Genomic DNA, 14,032 nt, shown 5'->3' with positions numbered 1-14,032 from the left:
GTGCGAGACCGGGCTAGTTGGCATTCCATGCTGACGTAACCAGCTCAATAGTGGACACAGGACACTAGTAAGGTGACAAGGACAAGCGCTGACTTCCAACTGGCGTTGCAGAAGGCAACTGCGTTATCAAACCGTTCATAACGTTGACTGTTAAATAATTTGCTTACTTAGAGTCTGTACACGGGAGGCAGCCTGAAGCCTTGGTGCGGCCGAGGCGCACTCTAGTCGATTTGTGATGACCATGTTGACTTGCACGATTGTACCTGATTGTGATCAAGTGCACGAGCTTATATATGCATGGCTTTTTTGTAATGAATACCAGTTGGAAGTGAGCGCTCGCTTGTTCTTGTCGCCTTACTAGTGTCCCGTGTCCATTCTTGCGCTGGTTAGATCAGCATGCCAGTGAACCCCCCCCCCCCCCCCCCCCTCTTATTTATTTATTTATTTGTTTATTTGTTTATTTCATGTACCCTCAGGGCCATTGGCATTGGAGAGGGGAGTGGTTACAGGCATATAAAACAAGAAAAAATAGGAAATGTGATACAAGGAATACGAGTATTGCAAGAAAAAGTTAACAGGTGTGTCTACTCATACAATATTAGCTTAGGCGTTCTTGAAAAGCTGGTAATCTTTGATGGTGGCTGTCAGTGCGGGAAGGTGATTCCACTCTGCTGCTGTACGAGGTATAAATGACTGAAAGAAATCGTTAGTTCTACAAAATGGGACACCGACCTTGTAGGCATGATGTAATCGCGATGATAGGTGACGTGGGGGAGGGATTAATTCGCTACGCAAGTGTGGATGATGAAACATCTTATGGAACAGACAGATACGAAACACTTTGCGACGTGAGGCTAGGGATGGTAGATTAAGGCTTGATTTCATTGAAGATATGCTAGCGGTCCTGTTATAGTTGGAAAGAATGAAGCGAACCGAGTTATTCTGGACCATTTCTAGTGAATGTATTTGGTTTTCATGATGAGTGTCCCAGATGGATGCGGCGTATTCTAGTTTCGGACGTGTTAACGTTTTGTACAACAGCTGTTTGAGGGATGAGGGCGCTTTAGAAAAGTTGCGGCGGATGAAACCAAGCATACGATTAGCATTGTTAATTATTTATGTGATATGCACAGACCAAGTGAGAGTGGAAGTGATATGTACAGCAAGGTACTTGTACGAGCCTACCGATTCTAAGAGGACATGATCTAAGGAATAAGTGGGGATACTGTTGCAAGTTTTGGATACGCGAAGAGATTTACATTTTGTGATGTTAAGTTCCATTAGCCATGTTTTACACCGCAATGAAATAGCGTTCAGGTCAGACTGAAGAGCGCTTACATTGTCACTGCTTGTTATTTCTCGGAAAATTACGCAGTCATCCGCAAATAAATTGATATGAGAGGAAACAGAAGAAGGGAAATCGTCGATGTAAATTAGAAAAAGAAGAGGCCCGAGGACGGAGCCTTGTGGGACGCCGGAATGAACAGGGTTTGAGTGAGAGTTAAGATTATTAGCTGACGCGTATTGCGAACGGTTATTAAGGAAACACTCAATCCAAGCAAGAAGTGTTGGGTCTATGTTCACGAGCTGTAGTTTGTGAAGTAGCACTTTGTGACACACTTTATCGAAAGCTTTGGAATAGTCAAAGAAAATGCAATCTGCCATTGAACGAGTATCAAGAATTAGGTGTAGCTTATGTATGAAAGAAGCCAGCTGCGTTTCACAAGAATATGTTTTTCGAAGGCCATGCTGTTAACTTAAAAAAAAGAAAGAGTTTGACTCGAGAAAGTTAGCAAGCTGTGAATATAGGATATGTTCTAACATTTTGCATGGGATACTGGTTAGTGAAATAGGCCGATAATTGGGAGGAGAATGCTTGTCACCTGATTTATAAAGTAGAATCACCTTACCGACTTTCCAATCAAGGGACAGGTATCCTGTGTGAAGCGTTTGTTGAAATAGTTTTGCGAGTAAAATAGATGAATAAACAACAGTGCTGTGCAGAAACTTCACGGAAATTAGGTCATGGCCAGGAGCAGATGAGAGGCGCAACGATTTAATCACGGTTTCGACGCCCGCCACATGGTTCAATTGTAATTGGAAACATAGCCTGGTAATCATAACAAGGTGCAGTGGGTGGGGAAACATTGCAGGTAACAGAAAAGTTTTGGATAAATGTTTCATTAAGGACGGACGCGATATGATGACAGGGTATGGCATTCCCAAAGTTATCTACAAGAGTTATGATGTCGTCATCTTTTTGGTTAATAACGCGCCATAATTTCTTGGTATCATTTGTTAACATGGACGGCAGCGTGTGACATAAAAAATGTTTCTGGCATTTGTTAGCGCTAATACTTATTCGCTTGAAGCCAATCGGTAGGCACTCCAACGAGCTTCACTCGAGGAAAACTTTGCCGACCTGTACAATCGACTCTTTATTTGATAAGCGTCTTATATGAACATTATACCAGGGAGCGTCTGGTTTGCTAGTTACGATGCGAATGGGAATGTACTTGTTGGTTAGGTAAGTAAGTTTTTCTACAAAGATTTCCCAGTTAGTTTCTAGTGTACGACTGTCGAAGTCCTGGAGGAAAACACCAAGGAATGAACATAATTCTCTAATAATCGCGTCAACGTCTGCTTTATTGTAATTACGGATGGTTACAATTTTTTTGACATGTTTACGTTGTGCGAGATTTAAGTGAAAAAAGAGTAAAGAGTGGTCGCTCATTCCTGGAACGTGAGTGATGTTCGAAGCTAGGTCGGGCTGTGAAGCGAGAACGAGGCCAAGGGTATTAGCAACAGGATCTGTGGTTCTAGTAGGTTCATTTACAAGCTGTTCGAGAGAAAAAACTGAGAGAACACATTTCTAAAAATTCTTTAGTTAGCGTGGAAGCTGGGTGTATCGTGGGGACAGTGTTAGACCAGGTTATGTTTGGCATATTAAAATCACCAAGCAAAGTAATGGGCAGTTTGGGTAACGGGATGAAACGATGTTAACAACAACGTGTATTTCATTTACGAAGTTCTGTGTGTAGGTAGGGGGCCGATAACAGACCCCAATAATAACTTTCTTATGATTTAGGGCGACGCATGCGCAGACAGTTTCTAAAGGGGTGTTGACATGGATGCACTGTGAGGCGAAATTTTTCGTGATAGCGAGTAGTAGACCTCCTCCTTGTCGCCCAATGCGATCGCAGCGATAGATAGAGAAATTATTTGCGATACGAAAATGTTCATGGTCTCGAATTTCAGGACGCAACCAAGTTTCAGTTAGTACTATGATATCAGCGCTGCAGGTGTCGATGGCGGAGTTAAGGGAGTGACGTTTGCTGATGATACTGCGGATATTAGTAAAAAGAACGGATATCTGCGAAAAAGAACGTCCACATCCCCTCGCGCGTCCCTACGGACTGCCGTGAGCAGAACTGATGGAATTATCAGCTGAGGGCGGTTTCTGCGCGTGCTGTTTAACAGAGTAAGATTATTATCACCTGACGGCTGTTGCTTCGTATGCGCGTTAACGCAGTTAGATTCGGGATAATACATGTAGTACTCTTATTAACTAGTAATTTGTTATATTGGAGCTGATACGGACCTCCGTCCGATTCACTTTTGGCAAACTCGGTTAATTTATTTCGAGCGTGACGTGTAGCAGGTGAGTAATCTTCGTTAACTGTGACGTTCAGGTCCTTTAACTTTTTTCGGGCAGATAGGAATATCTCTTTTACCTTAAAGTTGGTAAATTTTACAGTGATCGGACATTGTTTTCCTGGCGAATATTGACCTAGGCGATGAGCACGTTCATTGGCTGAATCCGGAAGAATGTCAAGTGCATCAGCCAAAACTACTTTTATTTTTTCTTTCGACGCAGCCCATGATTCCCGGTGGTCATCTAATCCATAAAAAATGAGTTTGGAGCGTTTTGATTGATCCTCAAGTTCGGTCTGCCGTGATTGCAAAGAAGCAGGATTGATTGACAGCGACTGTCTGGATGGTGGCTATGTCGTGATCAATTTGGTCAAGTGAGTTCGTTTTATCTTCTAGGCCATCTAGTCTTTTTTCGATAGCGCCAATTTTGATTTCAATATTTTTTTTTACTGGCTTTGGTGGCTTTAATGTCAGTGACCATATCGGACTGGCTTTTTGCTGTTTGCGCGGACCGAGCCTGAAGATAATTTAGAATATGAAATATGACCTTCATCTGCTCGCCTGGCTCATCAGGCAAGGACTGTAGTTCAGCCAAGGACTGAGAGCGAGTCGGGGGTCCTGGGTTCGACTCGATATCCCCAGAGCATAGTAGTAAAAACCCTTTGAAAAACAATCAACAGCAATATCACGGAGCACTCGTGGGCGCGAGAACACTAATAGGAAACAGTCGTCGCTCCTTCTGGCGTACATAGAAAAAACGTTACACACCTGTAATGCATAAAAGCGTGGAGCGTGAGACATGTTGACAGTGATGGTCCCGCGCCCACTGAAGAAACTGTCGCGCTGGCGGCTTCTTATATCAACCGTGGTTGGTGACGTCATCGTAGACTTGGATAATGCGCAGAAGACGGAGACGACGAGCGGAGCAGTACGGTAGGCGTGGTGCGGTTGGTAGCAGAGCGGCGTCGATGGCATCGGGCTGGACGGGCATTCGGGTTCACCAGGAGGCAAGGATGTGGTTCAAAGCAGGAAAAGCGGCAGGAACACCTGTAATGCGCAAAAGCGCGGAGCGTGAGACATGTTGACCCTGATGGTCCCGCGCCCACTCTTTGTGTTTCGTCTTTTCCGTTGTCATGTCACAGGGCCTGGGCAAAACAGTGTATCCTACAGCTAAACGTTGTTGCACTCTTCACTGGACACGTATATCATGGCAGCGGCGCTTGATATATTGGGGAACAGCCATTATTGAGCGAGACGCGGAAACGCGAGAAACGGTCCTCCTGCGCTAGCCATGATGCTCACTCGTCCCGTTTACAGGCTTTCGCCGCTTCAGTTGTTCAGAGTACACCCACTTGGTAAAATTACACCCTCGAGAGTGGATTGCGTGCTGTCTAAACACACCTTTTTTATACCCTTACTGTCTCTGTGCGTTTCGAAAATCAATGCATTCGTTAGCAGAACACACTCAGTGCACCCTATCAGTAATTTCGTTTTGATAAAGAGGTGTTTTATGAGAGACATGCCCCTTGCCGAATTAAAGGGTGCTCGCACACTTCATTTCAAGCAAGTAAAAAAAAAACAGCCAAATGTGTCTATTTCCTAGCTCTTTGCTCCGAACCATTGTTTGATCACGTCATACGGTTACAGTAGGCTATATGCCTACTGTAACCGTCAACTAGTAATGTCAACGAGCTACTTCGGGTGCATGGCGTGCCCGGTGGTGGAGAAACGTAACCTTTCTACTTATTTCCTACGCTGTCTTTCGCTTTTACCACTGCCTTCGCTTAAGCTGTTTCAGGTTGGCGTTGTTTTATAGATAAACTAAAGCATTGAAGAGCGTGTCGGTCGCCTCACCGGAGCAGTCAGAGGCGCTATTGCACTGTTAGGATGCTAGTAATATTTATTGTGATTGTGTTGCATCATTTGTCGATAGTTGGCAGGATTGTATCATTGCTTCTGCAGGTATGAGCATCAATAGTTTGTTTAGCAGGTCATGCTTCTTCGTGTCACTGTGTGTGCTGTAATGAATACCATGAAAGGAAACAAAATTAAGATTGGCGAGGTGGTCGATAGGAGACACATGCGACTGGCGTTATGTAGGTCCGGAGCTCGAATCCACACTGCACGGCTTTTTTTTTCGCTTTTCTTTTTCTACATAGCACGGAAAACACTTCCGGATAGCTTCGGTTGGACTTCCGAAAGAATAGGGTTGTGATAGAACAAAAGATATCGCTAGAAAAACAAAGCGTACTGTGCATCTCGATAAAAACACACATTGAGAGAATGGGTGGAATTCCAGTACACCCTTTTTAAGCAGGTGCATTTAGTTCGCTTAAACACTCTTTTCTACGTGTATAAGGGGAGGGAGTTCCGATAAAACACCTTGAGGAGAAAGCTTTAACTCGGGCCCAAGCCCGACGCGGCCTATTCAAATACATGTAAAACGTAAAAACGCTTTTCTGAGGTAACCAGTGGGCCGATTTTAATGAAGCGTGTTGTATTTGTGAGAAAAAGTTAAACTCTCATGACAGTTGGATGCGGAATTTCAATTTACGGATTTAATTGTGGTACTAAAATTTTCATAATTTGGAAGTTAAAGAATATAGAAGCACCAAGTTTAAAGATTAATAACTCGGTATCGAGAGCAGATGTCGTGATTCTGTAAAGGGCATCTAGTAGATCATTCAAAGGGGACGAATTCGATGTGCCAATTCATATCTTACGTGAATTCCTTACGTTCTGCACAAGGGTTCTGCAAAAGTTGTACTTCCACACTACTAAATTTTCTGAGAATCATATATGACCTATGTATGGAAACTTTCCAGAATGTTGTCGCCGAAATAACTTTATCGGCTCAGATCGCGTGCGCAAAACGAATAGTGTGCATTCTGGATTGTACTCGACCCTCAGCGTTTATCCTGGAATGTCCGATGAGTCATGTATAACTATTGCCGACGTACTTAACTCGTACATCAAATTTTCGACGACCGACAGTCGTGCTAACCGCAATCGGTCTTCTCCGAGGGTTTCTTTGTTAGTTAGCTTCTTTGCTTTTCTTTCTGGGCCCGATTTCGGCCCAATAAAGAGTTAACTTTCTTGAATGCTGCCTCCGGTACAGCGTGTCCTTCACCGTTACGACACAGCGATAATATTTTGTGGCACAAAATTTTGGACGCTTTTCCGTTCACGAACTCAGGGAACACTTTTAAATGGGACAATTAAATTAAATGAGACAATTTAAATGAGACTGAACGCGTGGGGAACGCAAAGCCTTTTTTTTTTTCCTGGTCGACGCGGAATACGGAAAATTGCGAATTTAAATAAAAACTAAGATTGTGAACAAACGTATTTCCATCCACGCGAAGAAGCGCAGTTTCTTGGTGCGCCAGGCAAACGTTTTCACCTACGCAAACGAGGACGCGTGAAGAATACAGTGCATATAGGCCAAGTGAGTCGTTGACTTCAAGGAGCATACCTTTTTAATTATTACTTCTGTGTGAGCAATTGGCTGGTGTGCGCTAGACTTCACGCTTTGAGCACGGAGTTTGCCGACAGCATGCCCATTTATTTTAAATACCGCAGTGCAGTGAAGGGGCATTTGCATGTTAGCGCTTTTCTTCACAGTACATAGTTTTGTGCAGGCTCCACCACGTACGGCGGCCCGTTAGGCTTGTAACAATGCAGTCGGTGCTTCTATAGTAATGTAACCAGCGTTCGGTACGATGACAGGCAACGTTTTCGGAATTCGTGAACACCCCACAATGAGACACACACTCCTTTAAATCAATGACTGTGAGCAGTAAACATTGCAGCCCAACAACGTATATATTTAAGGTTATTTACATGGTAAGGCAAGTTACGCAGACACGACAGCAGCCTGGATGATGATGATGAAGAAGAAAAAGAAGAAGAAGAAGAAGAAGTAGCCTCAACTAACTGCACAAACCCACCGGGGGGGATAGGTCGCGAACCGGGTGGTAATATGATTGAGAAAGGAAATTAATTAGTCAATCGGTAAATAAGTAATGAAAAAAGAAAATAAATGAATAATCAGAGGTCAGAAGTAAACCGATAATAAATGAAATAACGCAGTGTATAATAAGGTAGTCAGCCTTGCTTAGATAGGAATAGTAAATGGTTAAGTAAAGGATAGACCTAAAAATGAGCAAGTCAAATTTCGAATAATGATATTAATAATATTATAACTGTGCACTTGTGTTTTGACTTTGAATTTTCGAAATCTATAATTTAATTTAGGAGGAATAGATCAGTCAGGGAAAAAGCGAAACATTATTAAGTCAATTCTTTTGTGTCACAGAGGAAATTATAGAGGCCTCGGCAAAAGTTCTCGTGGCTGTATATCCTAATACCGTTGCTCGAAGTGAGAGTATAACAGTACCGCATAAAGACAGTCCTAGGTTACGAAGCGGAATTTCTAAACTTCGTTCTCGGTGAGTAGACAACCACTGACACGATAGTAAAAACAGGTCGATCGATTCCGGCTCATTGCAAAGGAAGCATAAGGGGCACACCACCAGACCACACCTGTGCAAGTAAAAATCAAGCTCTGGAATGCGTTAACGTAGCCTTGCAAATGATACTTAGAATTACCGGTTAGGACACCATTGTTGATTCGAAGAATAATTTGCATGCGTGATGTCTATATATTTTACTAATGAGAGTTTCTTGTTTAATTTTTTTTATTCTGTCAAAGAAAGCTGCCTTTTCCTGGCTGTTGTGGTGTGCGCAGTGGCCGGCAGCACAGATACGACCGGACCTTGTAATGAAGCTCGTGCTAAAGAATCGGCTACTTCATTATTATGAATGTCTCAGTACCCATACTAAATGAACTAAACTTAAGTGTAGCGAGGCTAATGTATCAAACGGCTTCGAAGCAGACGAACTTGCAGACGCGCTCCATACCGAACGAGAATCTGTGACAACTCTCGTAACATGAAGGGGCAACTTCCGCAAAGCAAGAACTATATAGCCAGGATGGCGCGTATAAATCTCTACTTTGTCGGTGTTGAAAAAACGCTGCTGTCTCCTTTGAAAATAAATCAACATCAACATCAGCACATTCAGTCTCGCAGCACTACACCTCGGGCGAAAACACTCCCGGTGGGACAGGGGCGTAGCAGTTGCAGACGGACTGTACGGCTTTTGGCGAGCTACGTGGACGACGTCTGTCAGAGCGTCGTCTGTCAGGGCGTCGTCTGTCAGGGCGTCGTCTGTCAGGGCGTCGCTGGCGTCGTGCTATAGGTTTGACCAGAACGGTCTTGTTGGTCGAGTCTGTCACGTGGCGCGGAACGTGGTGCACGTCATTACGTTTTTCGCCTTCGCCGTAAAATTTTACCTCGCGGTTTGCACCAGTTTCATCCTCATTTCAATAGCTTTGTTCGAAAAACAAGCACAGACTGCCAACACCCCCTGGCCTCTGTCGCCTCAGCAACCAATTGCAATGGGTTCAAGACTGCATTTTCTAATTATTTTATGCAATAACGTTTCGTTTCTTACCAACTTGTATCTTGTACAGCTTTCTGTTTCTTTCTATATTTATTCAGTTTTTCAAACGCCTCTCCTCTCTGTAATGCTTAGGCGCGTCTCTTAAATAAATGAACTTAAATGAAATGTGAACGAGGGCCTTTTGGGTGGGAAAGGAATTATGAAGAAATATAGAAAGTGCGGGCAAGTGAAAGTAATCAAATGTGGAAATATGAGAAAAACAAACTTAAATAAATAAAATGCATTTGAAGTAAGTTTGCTAGGAAATACAGAACAGAAAAGGGACAAGAATAGAAGCGAAATTAAGGCAAAAGAATGAAAAACTGGAGCTTAGATATTTGAACCAGCAGTTGGTGCAGACTTGTAAAATATTCTGTTGGGACGTCTTCCGTCGCGAAGGAAAGAAACGTATGAATGAGCTATAGATCTTGCTAATCAGTTGGATCAAGAGAGAGAGAGAGAGAGAAAATGATAAATGAAAGGTAGGGAGGTTAACCAGGACTGAGCCCGGTTGGCTACCCTACACTGGGGAAATGGGGACGGAAAGATTAAAAGAAGAGAAAGTCCACTGGAGATATCAGTCGGTCAAAATGCCGCAACATCGGATGGGAGCCGATGTGGCTGGTGGCTGCATGATAGCACATTCTTTGTTACCAGTTTCGATTCGAATAGAAAACATTTTCCCTTACCACATGCCGCCAGGATGACTCACAAAAGCTCATATCTAAAGAAAAGGGCACATATTTAGAGCATGATCAAACCACATAAAACGAAGAAACTGCGATGTCTCCTCACCCTGACCGCTTTCCTGCAACTTTTTTACAGGTGCAGAAACAAGAAAACTTGGTTTCAGCTGATATCGGAGAACTTTTATTGCCTCACTAGCGACTCGATTTTTCTTTTCCCACCTTACAGAGCAAGTGCGTGTGCTTTATTTTCTGCTCAATGTAGTCTTGATTCCTCTTTCAAAAACAAAACCTTAACTTTCCCCTGACAAAATGTTTTGATGTCGGAGCCCTTGGGGTATCTGCATGAATAAATTCAAGCGCCATTTCGCAAAGCAAAGTTGCAACCATGTGATTATATTTCGTAGTGTTGGCTGTTATGCCGGTATTTTTTCTAAATTTATTTTTTACCGCAAAGTGAGGCACGCACGCACCAATTTGTGAATCCATCAAAACTTTAAACAGTGTAAGAGCATCCTCGAGTCTTTTTTTACACACATTGCTGCCGGTCGCGGGCAGGAACTGCAGAACCGCTTTTCGTATTTCTTGAAAATATTGTCGAGACAAATAAAAGGGACGCACTCGCATCGAGAAATACCGGCATCTGTGATAAATTGTCGCAGAGTTGCTTGTGTGGACGTCGTTGGGGACCACAACGGAGATATGTACGGCAGGGTTGAGACGGCGAGAAAAAGCTGGTTACAGTGCTTATCTTAACGCTTGAGTTACGCTCCAGTTTGTGACCATGCATTGATTACTGCTGCTCGTTCGCGAAGAGAAACGAAAATAGCTGCACGAAGTAAAATCACACGCAATGCTTTCCAGCAACTGCCTGATACTGCATCATACAAATCTGTAGAAAAGGAGATAACGAAAAAATAAAGAAGTGGTGCAAGGACTCAATTACGAGAAAACAGGAACGGCCAGTCCAAACACTTCGAAGGATCCCAGGAACAGAATGCAATAAAAGCTCAGAGCTCTTCGGGAAAAGAGTTGCACAATTTCTCTCTTCCCGTCTGTTGATTTTAGCGTAAAACGTGCACAGCACGCTTTCGTTCTACTTCACTCGTACAAAAGGCTTTGGACACGAGGCGTCGGTATAACCAAAGGACAACCAAAAAAAGAAAGAAAGGACAGATTATATAGCTCCGTGGAACGAAACGGACACACACTCCACCATAACATTTCTTAATTGCGTGTGATTCCAATTCTCTCACTCTTTTCTTTATTATGACAGCAGTTAAACGTGGCTATTTGTGCGCGCTGGTAAGACATGATTGAAAAATTTAAGCGCGCGACCAGGCGACGAAGTTGAAAGAACACGGGAGGCACACGAATGCTCGTGCGTCTCCCGTGGTTTTTCACCATCCTCTTCTCGTTGCGCGCTTAAAGTTTTTTAACAGCTAAACGTTCGTAACGTGGTTTACCGTGTTACAGTCGTCACCGCGTCATCGTCACACGACTGCCTCAACGTAAGCTTAACCCTTGCCGTGGGACAAAGACAAAACTTCGCTAGCTGCTACTAATGGAGTTCGAAGTCATGAAGTCCTTTTACTAGAGTACATTTTAAAGTTGTTCCCGTTAGCTACTGAGTTATCGCAAAACTTGGATGCCTCACAGTACTCGCGGTGTTTCTTTTACCACGCAAGCACCCAGGGTGACAATGCTCTTCTCTGCATTTCGCACCCCGCAGCAGGCAATGCAATAGCAGACGCCGATGAAGGTACTCATCAAATTGGAAGCAAGACACGTGACAGACCACGTACCTTCTTACACTGCTGACGAGAAAACTAGTGAAAACGAAAAGACTTCTATCACGAGCAGAAACGACGAAACAAGTCTTTCTTTTTTCCCTTTCTTCGCGTGTTTGCGCAAATTTTTCCCCGTCGGCAGTGCAAGACACACTAGCCAAACGATTAATTCTTCATGCATTTTCAAGCCACTTGCTGTCTTGCTGAAATGACGCACTCCACCGTTTCTATGTCGATCCTTGCGTGCAGTACACTTTTCCAGGTTTTATTATGCATGCCCATCTGCCGCTCAGACCACACTTCCTTCGTTTTGCTTTTCTATATTTTTTTATGGTGTTCATAGCTCTCTATCTAATTTCTGACAAGCATTCAATAGGAGAGAGCTCGGATTACTAAAAAAAAAAAGTAGCCCGCTTGCACTTCAACTCAATTTTCCGCCACGCCCTCGCTTCGTTTCGTCTTCCGCGCGTTGCGTCTTTCACATCGCTTCGCTATGTCGCGATGTCGAAGACGCCCGTTTTGGTCGATGCCGCCCATCCACCTTCTTACTCCCGTACGATACCAGATTGTGCATCAGATACCTGTGCACTGTGCGACATTGTACGTTTCGCTGACAAGTTGACATTGTGTACGGCTTTGTGGTGCCCTCACCGACTGTGTGACAGCTTTCACAGTTTTCTATTGTTCATATTTCCCGTATCTTGATCTCTTGTTCTGTACGTCTTCCCGCCTTCCTTAGTAGAGGGTATCCAGCCGGACATATCCCTTAGTTAGGCGCCCTGTCTTTGCTTTGGTTATGCAGGGTGTCCCAAGGCCAGTCGTGCGGCAATTCCGCGTGTATTCGCAGCTTGTGTCATGTTTGGAAAAAAAGCACTTTTATGTAGCACGTATTGTGTGACACGAAGCAGTATACGGAGTACTCCACTTTGCTATAAAGTGTACTGAGATAGACACACACACACACAACCATATATATATATATATATATATATATATATATATATATATATATATACATACCGGGGGAATGTAGGACATTAATGCGGCAGTTATTGTTTCACAGTTTCAACACAGCAACTCTATTCATCCAGGCGATTTCATACTATGAAACCGCCCTGACGATGGAAGCTGATGGTGATGATGAGGGCTGCTCTCTCGCACATATCAGTAATAAAATGAAATAATATAAAATAAATTACGAGGTTTAACTTCCGAAAGCAAAAGTAGCGCTTTTACAGACGCTGTAGTGACCCCCATGCCGTAGTCATTCCATCATCGTAATTCCTTCATCGTTATTCCCGTGTCGTAACTCCATTGCTCTCATGCCATCGTAGGCACGCCGCCATTCTCATGCTCTCTTCATCAGGCCGTGATATTTATTCCACCATCGTCCTTCCCACGTTGTCATGAACGGGATCCGCATTTTCGAGCAGTACCGTTCGCTCTGTGTTCGGCATCACCATAAACTTTGCAATGAAGTTGTGACCTTTTGGTTTGAATACGCAAACATTTCATCAAGGTAGTCATTGCACCTGATGAAAGTAAACACAGCTGAGTTCTTCACTGTTAGTTGTAAAGCATTTACCTACCCGGGTGACCAAGCCTTCGCTTCTCATAAACTCAGACAGGTGCGCTGGGCCTGCATCATATTTTGGGTGGATTAGAATAAATCAGTAACCAAGGTAGTTTCACCAACATGATTGCTTCACGCACACGCAATTGTTTGCCTTACACAAACGCGTTCTCATAACTGGCAATTCTTTGGGTAATACTAAATGATAGTGGATAGACAGGTACTTGCAAACGGCTTGATAATAACATGGTTCCCGTTGCTCGTTGGATCTGTACAAAGTCGCTGTCACTTTTGAAATAGCCATCAAGCAAATGACTTACTGAACGGTGTGATGCCGCCTGTACAGTCTTGCTGGGACATTCGAATCGGAGCAAAGCAGCAATAAGGGCTATGGAATTTTGAAAACTTAAAGCCCAACTTCCGGCTCATTTCCGAAATGGAGGAGGAGGAAAGAGAAAAGTAGAAGGCAGGGAGGTTAACCAGAATAACGTCCGGTTGGCTACCCTACACCGGGGGAATGGGAAAGGGGAAAACAAAGATCACAAGGAGAGAGAGGAGGGAAGGAAAGAAGGAAATTGCGGCGAGTTCGCTGACGCGTGTGGTCTTACAGAAATCGCGTTAATGGTCACAGATGGTCGCACAAACCCGTCGTCCTTAAGAAACACAAAAGCGCCTTCACCGCTTTATGAGCCAACGGGCGATGGGGGCGGTGTTCTAGCAGCACCTGCACAGAAAGCGGCCGATTGTCCAGTTTTTGGAAAGCTTTGGCAAGTTGCTACAAGCAGTGCGAGGTGGCACGTACACATTCGAAAAGACAGGTTTGT

The sequence above is a fragment of the Dermacentor andersoni genome, chromosome 8 (assembly GCF_023375885.2).
Source record: "Dermacentor andersoni chromosome 8, qqDerAnde1_hic_scaffold, whole genome shotgun sequence".
In the NCBI taxonomy this organism is placed as follows: domain Eukaryota; kingdom Metazoa; phylum Arthropoda; class Arachnida; order Ixodida; family Ixodidae; genus Dermacentor; species Dermacentor andersoni.
This window is presented reverse-complemented; position numbering follows the sequence as displayed.